A 14,522-nucleotide genomic window follows, 5' to 3' on the forward strand; every position below is an offset into this window, starting at 1 on the left:
TGTTTTGTTCCTAATAAGTGTATACTTAGTATAACAATAAATACAGTCATTAAAATATTGTATTAGTAACCAATAAAGAGTTTAGGACAATTTGTGGAAGGGATGTGATTGTCATATAAAAACACCCTAGACTGTTCACTATATCATCACTTCGGATGGCACTCTTTTTCATTTAATTTGTTTCCAACCTTTCTTCCCAATGGGGTGCCCTTCTCTCCATGAAAAAGGAAAAAAGTGGAAAAGAAAGGAAGGGAAAAGAGGATGGTGATATTTATTATTGACCTAATATTTAACATATATAGGTGGCCATGTATGTACTCCAAGTAGAGTCATAACCAGTGTTGAAAATATCGGTATTGGCAGGGTCCTGAAAACATCTTATCGGCAATATCGGTGAAAATATCGGCAAAATATCAGCAAACATAAAAAACCAATTTTTTCATATTTTAAAACATAGCCAATATTTTCAAAGTAAGGCGATATTTTGAAAATATCGCGATATTTTGCCGATATTTTGAAAATATCGCAATATTAACTCGACGATATATCATTTTGCCGAAAATATCGCGATATTTTCAAATATCGCCAATATATCGGCGATATTATCACCATTGGTCATAACTTTCTCTACAGAAGAATCTAGAGCATCGAAATTCACATTGTAAAGGTGATTTATGTCCAAATTGAATCCATAAGATGAAAAAGACACACACGTTGGGATCATTGTTTTTCATATATATATATTTTATTTATTTATTTATTTTTTAATTTTTAATTTTTAATTTTTTATTATTATTATTAATTTTTTATTTTTTTAGGATTTTGGACAGGGGACCATGATATTTCCTGTGGCATTTTCTATATTCCAGGTGTTGTCTCTGTGCATTTTCTGAACACTTTTCCCCATTCCCGGATCTCTCCCAACACCTTCCCAACCCCACCCCCTGCCTCCAAAAACAACCCAATTTGGTGGGATATTGAATGAAAATTAATACCTGTCACTGAAGAAACCAATAAGAAGGCTTCTGCAATAAGTTTGACACTGAAGACATCCGTTTTAGAAATTTTTTCAATCACTATTACGGCCTGAAGTCCATTTTACTTGGCATTTGCAGACAAGGAATACAACACGTTTATCATATGTTCAAAACAGGCTTTTCTATCAGTCATAGGAATTCACATCAACACTAGCATGTGGTAAAAATCTAGATTGCCTAGGTTAAGGCGTAGAAAGGACACAAGATAAAATGCTGTTTTGGATTCAAGAGATAGTTGTGGTCCTACAAAGATTAAGAGCCTTTTACCAAGAATCTGCCAGAACAACTTGCAACATCCCATAGCTGACAATCACAAGGCAAAGATGACACTGAAAAAGTGTTCAAGAAAACAAGCAACAATGCAAAGTCAGTTGTAAAACGTAGAGTGAAAAGAGAATTGTTAGAACGGATGTCTTTTGGAGATACATAATGCAGTAGGGGGATAATTGGTAGTTCTTATTTTGTTTTTCATATTATATGGCAACGCAAGCAGTATGTGGTTAAACATGTGGATGGATGAAAATGCTCCAAAGGTACATGGTCCCTGAAATACTTCAGCAGCCAGCACTACAATTACTTTTGGGGAATCAAATTAGAGGAGGCACAGTTATGGTCTAAATGTGCATTCTTCCCAAACTAGAAGAAATGACATTATCATACTCTTTAATGAAGAATTAAGTCCCAATTTCGTGTTAGATGGGCTAGCTGTAGATTAAGGATGATTTAGCCTTTGAATAAGATAATATTTTTAGAATTTATAGCCCCACCTAATTAGGGCCATCTACCCAACTATTCCTTAGTGTCAAATATTTTTTATATATTTTGTGGATAAGCCTTTTTGACCAAGTTTATGGTTATTAGTCTAATTTTTTAGAGCCAACCATGGATTTTATAATAGTGGTTTGTTAGGTCGCTTTGCATATTTCTAGGCATGTACAATAGGAATTGTTACCCTTCAGATTGTATGGAGCCTTACACTTGTGATTTTCATCACAACATGTCATAGGCTTGCAGGGTGACATTGATGGACTAGTGTTACGCATGCTTAGCATGGACTCTGGAGTATTGTGCTATCAGTTGATTGATTTTGATTGAGCATGTTGGTTATTCATCTAACTCATCTTTGGGTTGATTATGTTGAAATTTCTAGTAGAGCAAAGACTATAATAGTTTTTCACAAACTGATAGCTACTTCTATTGATAATTATTTCTTTATTCTTTCATCAATAAGTAGATACACATGAAAAACTTCAACCAGTGATTTCTTCAATAAGAGCAGTAGATAAAAATCACAGTAGACAATGAACAGTTGATAAAATCAAGAGACAAGAGACACCAAGATTAGGCTCACAGCCAGGGAAAAACCCACTCCGGGGAAAACCCAAAATTCTTTCTTTATGAGAGAGAGATTATGTCCATCTATAGTACATCAACAAATCCAAAGTAACAAAGTATCTATCAAAGTCTTGATCAAAGTTGAGAGAGATGCCACTTCTGTCCAATAGCTCGTACTGCTCAAGTGGCGAGACTGGGCCTGAAGTCACTGTAATAAAGAGCCCGAAGTTTTCCACAGAGATAGCCAACAAACTGTGAAGAAGATAACCAAAAGAAGGCCTCGGTCACCCTTAGAAAAGTGTCACCAAAGAGTTAGCTTGTCACTGTGATTTTCGGCCCATTAAATAAGTCAAAACAGAGGTAAACGATGATCACTTGTCACTGTAGCACAAGCCCTTTGAAAAACAAACCAAACCGCAGTCAAAGTATCCTTGAATTCATCTTCGCTCTCCTTGGATCCGGTGTTAGATGCATTGATTTCACTAGATGCATTGCTTGCACTAGATGGAGAGGGGAGAGACTGAATTGTGCTTTTTTTTTATAACCGAAATGATGAATGATGATGGCATATTTATAGTGGTCGTATAAGGGCTAATTATCCCTAGTAGGGCCGACTTGATGTCCATATAATGAGCCGACTTGTAGAGCATAATATGAGCCGACTTGTGATGATAAATAAATAAATTTCCTCCATAGTTTGATGAAAAATGCCGACCATAGCTATTAATATTTCAACAGATTATCATATATGGTAGCTCTTATGCTGGTTCAATCATGGTACATGCTTTTCATTGGTGGATTAGCATTCTAGTGGATTTTTTGATGGCTTTTGTGACATTGATGGCTTGGTGCAGGGCCAAGGCCTTCTACTGTTTGGGGCACAGCCCATCATCTTTTCCTGTAAAGGGGGAGAGGGCACTGATCTCAGATAGCTAGTTGCTAGTTTTGTTTCTTTTGCCTTTGCACATATAACTCATGATAATATACATTTATATATGTGATATTATTTTGTATTGGTTTTCCACATTTGAGTTCTTTATTGGACAATTATCAGGGATCGGCAGTATTTAATATTGCCTTTGATGTGTCATTTTTATTTGACATCCACTACATAGTATATATTAGCGCTTTCTTCATATTTATGTGCCAATGTGTTTATTTGATGTTATTGTTTTTATATATGTTTAAAAATCTGAAAAAAATGAATATATTTTGCATTTTCAATGTTTGCCGTTGTTTTCCAAATTTTTTCTGATTTTTTCGATGATTTTTCCGAAACACGTTTTCAGGACCCTTGCTGATTTTTTGCTAATGCCAACTTTATCAACACTGTGTTTGACTTTGATTAACCACTTTAAAGAAAAACATGTCCCAAAATAGAAATGTGGTTAATGTAGTGGGTTAATTCTTCATAAAGTGCTGAAATTCAGTTTAAGAAAAGTTGCACAAAGTGTGAATTTCACCTTGAGATGTATGTCATCAATATACTCAATATTAACCCTTAATAGTGTGAAATGTTTTCATGTCATGAACTTTCTTTACAATCAGATTTCAGATTTGTTTTAACTCTAATTAGACATTAGATCCCAGCCGTAGATTACCATAGATGCAAATTGATACTCAATTATTTCACTATATTATGGACATGATTGCTTTAATGTATCTTGATTTTATTGTGCAATGTAGAGTTGAATCACTTAAGCAAATCACATTTAAACCTGTTCATTTCACTTAAGTGATTTGCATTTGGTAAAATTGAATTAACTAAAGCCTCACTTTCATCTCTAATACATTGATTAGGCTTAGTTAATAGGGAAGGCCCCCTAGAATAGGAAACCCTTAGTCTTAAGAGAGAAAGGCTTAGCTACTTAGGTGACAGTAGAAGCATAGGCTAAGTTACCCTTTGGTTCTTGTTGGACACCTAATCTGTTAGGGTTATTGTGAACACTTAGTATAATTCCAAGAAACTTTGGAAGTTGAATCGAATGGTCTCCATGTTGTACTTATATCTATAGCGTTCTTAATGAAAGTTTCCAACAGTGGTATTCGAATGTCAGAGAGTGTCCTTGCTGATTTTTACTGTGTTATGAACAATAGAGAGTATTAGAGTGTTTAGTAACTCTAATACATTAGTAATTTGAGTCATTTTTACAATAAATCAAGTTTAGAAAATTAAGGGTGTTGGCTTCAACAAAAAATGCACCGGCTTACTGTTGATTTTTCAAGTGCAATAGATAAGCAAAATATTTCTGAATACTGATAATTACTTCTATTGATGCTGATCTTCTTTTAATTTTTCCAGTATATCATTAAGCAATTATATTTTAGAAATTTAACCATATAAAAATAGTAGAACAATAGAGATCACAATGCACAATGAGAGCATAAGATTTATGCTAGGAAGACCCTCTTAGGTGAAAAACCCAGCAACCTTTTCTATAGAGAAATTCTTCTCTTCAACAAGAGACACACCAAGATTTCTAGTCAACAACTAGGTCAAATTAACCTTCAACAAATCTATGGTCAAACCTAGTTTTCTCCCTCCAAATCAAACCTCCAACTTGATCCAACAACTCGTCCTTTTGTTCTTCCCTAGGCTGAATTTCGGCCTCCTAGTAAATGCCTAGAAACCTAGAATTTCGACCCTATAGCTTGCCCAAAAAGTTTTGGCCCCTAACAACTGCAATTGCCCAAAAAATATGCGAACGAGAGAGAGAGAGAGAGAGGGGGAGAGACGTGTGAGCTAGAAAGAGAGAGAGGAGTTGAATTTGTCCTTCTTGTCCTTCGCTTGCTTGCCTAGAAGATGCTTGAGAGAGTTCGAATTGATGCCTTGAGGAGGAGGTCAAACGACCTTTATATAGTGAACTGGCTAGGTTGATGAGTTTGACTTTGCTTGGGATGACTTGACATGGAGGGAGGCTGACTTGATAACTTATTTACCATAAGTTACTACCCACCATAATTTAAGCAAGTATTTGCGTAAAAGATGGGATAACGAAAAGAATGTAAATAAATATACTTACTGGGTGTTACTGCCCACCATTATTTATGGGTTCTTCAACATTTCAACAAATATGGGTAAAAATGTAAATGTGAAAACTTACTAGAATTTAAATTACAAAGATACGTGATCCAATTTACAAAGAGACATGTCTCTTGGGTATCTTGAATATGAAATTCATTTGAAACTTTCATTTTAGACAATTCACTTATCATCTCATATCTTCTTGTACTTATTGTTGATGATCTATCTACAATTACTGCCAATGATGGTCTAAAGTGAATGCTACTGAAGTTCTAATTTGATTTCTATTGGAATTCGAAGTAAAGTTGTTATTGGGCTAATAAAACATTGAAGTAATTGCTGCAAGGATAGAAGATACCATAAAATTTAACATGGTATCAGAGCCCAGGTGAAGACAAGCCCAATGAACAAGAGAAGCAATTATTGTTGAATAATTGCTGTTGTTGAACAAGGTCTGTTGGAACAAGTCTCCATGGCTACTCACTCTTATTTCAAGACAGAGGATAAGCTCAATGACAAATCATATTATCATGCCTAGAAGATGACTCTTGATTTGACCTTGGAGGAACATGAAGTGTTGGATTATGTGCAAGGGAAAGTGGTGGAGCCTCCTTCAAATGCACCTGCCGCTGCTAGAACGAAGTATAGAAAAGGAGAGGTCAAAGTTAAGAAAATCTTAGTTGACTCCATTCAAAAGCATTTAATCTCTTATATTTCTGATATGGGAACTTCCAAGGAAATGTATGATAAGTTGATAGGGATGTTCAAAGTGCACAATGCAAATCAAATTGTCTTTCTCAAAAACAAATTGAAGGATATCAAATGTACAAAGGGGAGTCTATACAAGCACATTTCATGAGAATAACTCAAGTAAAGAATGATTTGCTATCTATTGGAAAAGTTACTGCTAACAGGGAACTCACCCTTATTGCACTTGGAGGTCTTACAAGGCCATGGGAAACATTTGTCACCACCATTCTCCACAATGACAGGATATCTGGTTTTGATGTACTATTGGCCAGATGCACTCAAGAGGAAATAAGGATGAGAGATAAGTTTGTCAATGGAAGTGAACCAATTGTTTTCTCTGCTCATGCTAAAAGGAGGAATGATGCCGGTCCATCTAATTGAAGAAGGCAAGGTCAAGAATCTACGAAGGGATTCAAAGGACAAGGCAAAGGAAGTTGCTTCAATTGTAACAAGTTTGGCCACTATGCTAGAGAATTCCCTCACAAGAAGAATCCTACAAGGGACAACAACAACAATCAAAGAAACAACATGTCTAACAACAAAGGAAAATGAAATGCTCTTGCTGCTTGAGAAGGAAATAATCGACCTCCCAAGAGGACAAGAAATGCCAGGTATGATGAAAATAATGTTGTTGAAAAACAAGATGAGTATTATCTCATTTTTGCTTTATCTACTGCCTCTCCTCCGAACACCTTGGATCAATGGTTAATTGATAGTGGAGCCTCAAGGCATTTCACTGGATATAAGGAGGTTCTCTCAAATTTAGTTGAGAGGAAGACTAATCTAAATATTATTCTTGGAGATAATGCCACCTACCTTGTGAAAGGAATAGGAATTGTTACTCTTCACTTGAACTATGGTCAAACCATACATCTTCAAGATGTTTTGTATGTGCCCGATTTGAAGAAGAATTTGGTATCTATTTCTACAATGGAGGACAAAGGCTTCAAGGTAGCTTTCATTGATGGAAAGGTATGTGCATGGAATAAGAACTTTAGAGATGTTTTTACTCTTGGGTTTAGGGTTGATGGTCTTTATCAAGTTGTTGGAAGTCCTTTGGGAGCTTTGGCAAATGACACCTCTATTCAATGTGAGCTATGGCATTGAAGATTTGCTCATTTACATTACAAAGCCTTACTGAGTGTAAGGAAGATGGTCACAGGGATGCCTGAATTTCATATGAATCATGAAGGGTTTGTCAAGGTTGTGCGGCAGGAAAACATACAAAGGGACCTATTGGCGCTCAAATTGTACTCGTGAATGTGACAAAGCTCAGGGCAGGGGCTGTCAGTCTGGTCCCAATCCTCTTCATTTAAGCTGTCTCCCTACAACAGGATAAGGGGGTAGTCCCTACGGATGAAACAATGATTTCGGGAGAAAACTGAATGGCCTAGCAAATTGTTTGGAGATGATTGGCAAGTTTAATTATATTAGCACAATGTGATTAGGTTTATTGAAATTATCAAGTAGAGACCAATGCCTTAGGAGTCAAATTACTTGCACAATAGAGATTAATTTCCAAGTTACCAAATGAACAATTGCTGCTAGGATGAAGACTATCCTATATGAGATGCGACACCTAGAACTAAGTGAAATGCAAACTCTTGGTTAATTTCAGATTAAATGCCTATTCTAAGTGAATCCTCTCTCTCAACTGTTTTGAAGTTAGTCTCAAGTGTAGGTTGTGGAGAGAAACCTAGGGGAAGAAAGCTATAGCTTTATTAACGATAACTGCCATGGAGTTCTAACCACCCGAATGCCTCTGGCGCTGTAGGGACTGTGGCGCTGACGGCTACAAGGTCACTGTGATAACCACAAGTGAGGGTCTAAATTTCACAAGCTGGGTGAGAAAGGTGGTCCTGTCTTCTTTCAACCAAGCTTATGCTTGGAGGTAAATTAATTAATGCACTACTACTCCTAGAATGCAAGTGCAAAATGAGTGATTAATTTTAGGTGAGACCGTAAAAATGTTTTAAGTATTTTGAGGCAAAATATCCAAATAATATTCAATTTAGAACAATAAAGGAAAGTACTTAACAATGACAAGGACAATCCTCACCCAAAGCAGTGCTTAATGAACCAATTAGATGGTGCCAAAAAATGTTGTGTAAAGCAATCAAGATTAGAAACCTCACAATGAACAATTACTTGATCAAATAACAATAAATGCCAAGTCTAATGCTTTTTTAACAATATTAATGTGCCATCTAGATAATGCTAATCCTTCAACAAGATATCAACACAATTAGAAATTCTTGAAATTACTTAGATGACTTCAAGATTACTCTTATCACAATATGAAGCGATAAATCAAGTGCTTTAAGAGTGAGTTACAATATTGCAAGATTATGATTTTTAGATGTGAAGCTCACTTGCAAAAAAAATATGTTACTGCACGCACTTCCAAAAATAAACTCACAAGAAATAGTAATTATGACCATAGCAATGTAACCACTTATCCCATAGCCAATTTCTTTAGGAAATGGTAGCAATGACAAGCCAAGTATTCCTTTTAAAACCAATGTCATAAAAATGCTAACAATCCTCTAGACAGCACAATGTACTAATGCTTTTCAATGTCAATGAAAGGAAGAGTGCAAGCTACTAAACATTCATTAACTTGATAACCAATGGCATGTAGAAATGTTTGCAATTAGAAATACTCAAATATTAGTCTTTAGTTGATGTTAATGACTTTAAAAGTGCAAGAGCAAACTTCTGAGAGCAGCAAGCCTATCGTATGTAAAGAATGCCAATTTAATCCAAGTGCATCAGTTATCTTTTAGAGCACTTATGTTATTATTGAGAGCATACATATATTGTTAATGAGATTTCTAACAGTGAACTACTTATGAATGCAAGAGTGCAATGGATGCATGCAAGAGGGATATGAGGCAGCAAAGAAGTCTAGAAACCAATGATCACAACAGTCCTCCAAAATCAGTGAGATACCAAGCAATGTGTAAGCCCAATAATGCAAATGTTTTTCCAATAGGATGAGATGACTGCCAACTACTGCCACTTTTATTTTTTATGCCACTGCAAAAATATATTCTGAGGCTGAAATGGAACAGTGATGAGAAAAGAGGGTTGAGGAGGCAAACCAGTAGGCCTAATGGCTTTGTTGATGGCTAGTTGACTTCTAGAAGTCTTCCAATGAGTCTATCCACCTGCAACCACAAATGTTAGCTCCAAAACCCTTTGAAACACTTGCAAAACAAAGTGTTAGTGCCAAATACCACTGCAAAAAAACCAAGTGATGACAGTGTGAGGCAAAGAGGGGTAGGCTAGGGCTAAGAAAGGGCAACGGTGAGGGTTTGAAGGCCTAGTATGGCCACAAAAATCAGGGATAAAGCCTCCTAGAGGCTGCCTCAAGGAAGGGAGGCACTTTAGGGCTCACGTTAGGGGAGAAAAGGCCACGGCAAGGCCTGTGATGGCAAGTGAGGAGGCCAATAGGTCTGTGACTTCTAGGAGAAGGCCAATTTAGGGCTGCCGTCAAGGGTTTGAGGGATGCAGCTCACAAAGACGAGGAGGATAGGGCTGCAGCAAGGGAAGAATAGCCCTTGGCTAGGCCTTAGAGGCCTCAAAAAAGATTTGGACATCTGCAAAAAACACAAGGAGTTAGAAAACACGAAATATTTGCCACAAACCCTTAAAAATTACCTTGTAGGGCCTACGACCCTCCTTCCTGGCTATGCATTGAGGCTCTAGGGTCTTAGAAGGCTAGATCAATGCCTCTAGGGCTTGGATCAACCCTTCCCTTGTGAACCATTTTGACAAATAGGCTGGACGACTCCTCTTGGAGGTGAGAAACCCTTGAAGCCATAGCCTTAGGCTAGCCTCTTCAACCAATTCAAATTTCCTTTGAGAGCTTTAGAATTCACCTGCATAAATGAAGAGAAAATTTCCCAAAACCCCAATATATACAAAAAATAGGAAAAATCCCAAAACCCCAATTATTTATAAAACTTCAGAAAATAAGGGTTAGATTTATTTACAAATATTCACAATATTTATGCGATTAAAATATTTTCCCTTATTAGCCAATTAAATGCTTTTAGTGCGAAGTTAGAATTTTTTTTTTTGAGATTTTAGAATGGATACTATGGATAAATAATTTCGAAAAAATCACTGGCCAAAACCCTCTTGCAAAATCAATCGTCAAAATGAAAGCCAAGAACTCAAACAAGGTTGATCCTTCCCCACAGTTTGTGAGCTTAGAGTCCAAGGGCTAGTGTACCTGTAGATCTATATTTAATCTTGAAAATAATTGTGAGATCATATGGTGAATCAGATCACCTAAGGAAAGAATAACTATACCAATAGAATGTTCTTATTACCGAAAAATGAAATAACAATCATCAATTTTGACACAATATAGAGCATGAAAAATAGAACACTCGCACATACCACAGATTAACAGATAAAAGAACACCATGAACTGAAACCCCAAAGTCTTTCTATTATGCGAAAAATAATTCTAGTAGAGCAAAGCTCAGTACATCAGAAAATTACTTCATCCAAAGATCAGATGGAAAATAGGAGTTTGATAGCTTCCTTATATAGAGAAAACCCCTCCAAGTGGAAAATAATGACTAGTTAGCTTGATCCTCGTCAAAATAATCTCATCCGTTGAAAATAACTTGATCTTCTTTTAATCTTCACTGTTGATTTTTTATTTTAGAGGAAAAATTCGAATTTCTCTTGAAAACATATTTTTATTAATCCAAAAATTAATATTTTGGATTAATTTTCTCAAAAATTTGACTTTGATTTAACCAACAAGGTCCAAGGGTCGAATTTTCTTAAAAAAATCCATTTTTCCCTTGGTGGAGGACCTCCACAAATTTATTCTTTTTTGACCGACGAATTTTTGATTATTTTCCACTTGGAGAGAATTTAATTTCTCTATAATTATTTTTTGACTCAAAATTAATTAATTTTTGGCTTAGGATTTTTATTTAATTTTGCCAAAAAAATTAATTAATTGACTCTATAGGGGATTAATTATTTTTCCACCCTCAAATATTTTATCCATGGTGTCTAACTATGAGTAACCATGCTCTGAAATATTTTTTACATCAAATTATTACAATATCAACCCATAAAAGGGGAAAACACCTTTAAATACAGACTCTCAAGACACTTCCCAATTCTGCAACACAATATGATCTAGTATGAAACCAAGTGTCTATAATAAAATAATTTAGCCATGGTGTCGAACTATGAATAACCATGCACTAAAATTATTCCTAAACAAACTTTTCATAGACTCGATAAACACTAGGACTCACCTAAGACCTTGTCAACGAGTTCCACCCTAGCTTTGGGGTATTGTCTGGGATAAAAACTCTGCTGATTATGTGTGTTTACAAGCACACATAATTCAGGGAGGTTAAAAAACTCCCTAGGATGAAACCCTTTGACAAGAATCATAAGCTTCCCTTGGTGTTGTTACATAAGTTACTGGTCATATAGTATACTAACATCATTTACAATAATCTTTGCAGAGATTGGGTTTACAATGATAAAATTTATGTTGACTGATGAGTTTGATCTTCGAAAATTTTTATCCACTTCCTTGTACTTTGCTTCTCGGATTGTTGACAAAGTGCGGTCAACATCTGGCTCTACTTGGGGACACATTACTTCACTGAAGTAATGTGAGAATCTAGAATCTTGTATCCAAGAAAACAAAGATACATAAGGTAGATAGCCACTCAAAATCAAAATCATCATGTATACATCATCAAATATAGATCATCTGTTGGATTAGAAATCCTATTCTAACCAATGTTGATAATATCAGCGATATATTGACGATATTCGGAAAAACGATATATCGCCGAGAAAATATCGCGATTTTTTCAAAATATCGTCAAATATCGGCAAAATATCGTGATATTTTGAAAATATTGGCTATGTTTAAAAATTTGAAAAAATTGTTTTTTATGCTTGCGATATTTGCCGATATTTTGCTGATATTTTTGCCGATATTGCCGATAAGATGTTTTTTTGCTGATATTTTTGCCGATATTGCCGATAAGATGTTTTTTGGACCCTCGCCGATATTTTGCCGATACCGATATTTTCAACACTGATTCTAACAATGAAACATAAAGACTTAAAATATAAATACATGAAAAGAAAACTAACTAATGATAGAAATGAAACTTAAATCTAATGGAGCAGGGTTAGAGATACTATACAAAGATTCCCTATGGCATCAGATGTCTTCAACGAAGTGCATACTGAGCATCTGCCGACTTTCAGGTATGTCCATGGGTTGCCTTTCTAATGTGCCATGCTGGATTCTGAAGATGCTAGGACTTTGAATTATCCGAATTCTCATGCTGCTCCCAACCATTAGATGCATCATATTTCTTTCTTCTTTTCTTTTTTTTACTTTTCTTCCCGGTGGGCTGAGATTCTAATAATGCGGGCAATGTAGATTTTCTGCCTTGATGCTCGGATGAAAAATTTGAAGTATCTGAGGCATGCCCAATTTTATTCTGAATATATTTTTTCAAAGGTGACACATAAGTCCCACAAGTATTGTGATTGATCTCAGCAGCTTGATCTTTCTCAATCTCTTTTCCAATTATGCCATTCTTGGTTAACCTCTTTTTAATGGGATAGGTGGCCTCCTCACAATGAGCTGGGAATTACTTAAAAGAACCAGGAGGATTGTAATTTTTCGAAAGCTCTTTATACTTGCCCCCTGGATCCTCTGGTTTGAGATGGAGTTCCTGATCTTGTGATCTTTCCATCTTTTGTATTTTACTCTGAAGGATTCCATAATTTTCATTTGCTATATGTGATTAGCCTCCATGGTCCATATTATGTTTTGTAACCTAATCTCCACGACACTCATTTCCTTAGCATGATCTAATTCCATGGTCTTTATTAATCATGTTTGGTTTTGTTCTATAGCCAACAACTTGTTCTGAAGAGAGATCTGATCGACTTCCAAGCCCTTTAGTACTTTGCTATGATTTCCTTGAATGGAACTCATCTCTTTCTCATGAGTTGCTTCCATGGTTTCCAATTCCTCAACATGTTTTTCTTTTATGGCTAATAATTTGGTATGCATGGATCTCATTTCCTTGGCATGATCTGCCATTAATCTTTCTTGATTAAGTTCCATGGTTTTCATGAACTATGCTTGACTAAATTGCATGTCTCTAATCATTTGAGTCAATTCATTGATAAATTGCTTATCATTCTCCTTTTGATCATTTGTCCCTGCCTTTCCACTACCGAGGATTCTTCTTGCAACAAGACAAGTGCATTCATCATGAAAACTCAAGTTCTGCAATATGGCAAAGATTGATGCGACATATTCTCTTGAAACGTCTCTACGATAATTAGGTCTTTTCCCTGATCACTTTCATCTTTATTTACATTGTAATTGGCACAAGGTGAATCCCTTAGATCTCCATATCTATTTTTGAAAGCATTGACGATGGCTTGTAGAGAATCAAAGCAATTGTCAAGAAAACCACAAAAACAATTCATAGCATCACCTTCCAAAGAAAGGAAAAAGAGTCGCATCTTGATGTCTTCATGCTTATAACGTATATGGTCATAGAATCTTTCCATACAATAAGTAAACTTTATGAGATGATCTCTAGCAGTGATTGCATTATTACCCGTGAAAGAAGGCAAATTATTAATGGAAATTTCCAAAATATCATGAGGAAAGCCTTGAATGTTAATAAAACAACAATGGACGAAGAAGTCATTCATGATGACCTGCTCAAAGGTTAATGTACGTCAAAGAGAGATCCTTGTTCAAGAAAAACAAGAAGTCTACAAGAAGGGAGCTTATAGTAGAAATTCTTGCAAAAAATGAAAGGAGTGGAGTCGCCACTTGAACATGAATCTAACTCTAAAATCCAAAAGGCAAAAACCGGAAAGTTAGTCGAGAACCAGGAATAAAAAAACTCTATTCCCAAGTTAGGAAAAGCAAGTGGATATTGAGGAGGGCTTCCTGTCCGAGAAAGATTAAATGATTACTAGAATATAATTTGTTTAGCCAAGCTCTAAGAGCCTTTTCGGGATCAAGAGAGGGGTTAACTAGGCTACCAAGATTTCTTCTAGTATAATCTCTTGTAAATGGATGAATAAGTGGAGTTGCCACCCAAACAGGAAACTAAACCAGATGTCCAGGTGCCAAAGGTGCAGATAGAAACAAAGATGGTGGACAGGGTGATGATAAGATTGACAAGATGTCAAAGCGCCATTAAATGTGGCGTTTGACGAGATTAATGAGCGGATGAAGATAAGATAAAAGATGTCATGAAAGCCGAGGACAAAAAAATTGGTCCCCGATAATGGCGCCAAAAAATGTTGTCGCTCAAATTGTACATGTG

The 14,522-nt window shown here is 35.9% G+C and overlaps 1 protein-coding gene across 4 annotated transcripts in view; it reads left to right on the forward strand.

Annotated features, from left to right (window-relative positions):
* Nucleotides 1-14,522, forward strand: part of PSAT1 (phospholipid sterol acyl transferase 1) — a 380,472-nt gene that overhangs the window by 201,298 nt on the left and 164,652 nt on the right. The window lies entirely within an intron of this gene.

The sequence above is a fragment of the Pinus tabuliformis genome, chromosome J (assembly GCF_031772625.1).
Source record: "Pinus tabuliformis cultivar Carrire ecotype Pingquan chromosome J, CPIR1, whole genome shotgun sequence".
In the NCBI taxonomy this organism is placed as follows: Eukaryota; Viridiplantae; Streptophyta; class Pinopsida; order Pinales; family Pinaceae; genus Pinus; species Pinus tabuliformis.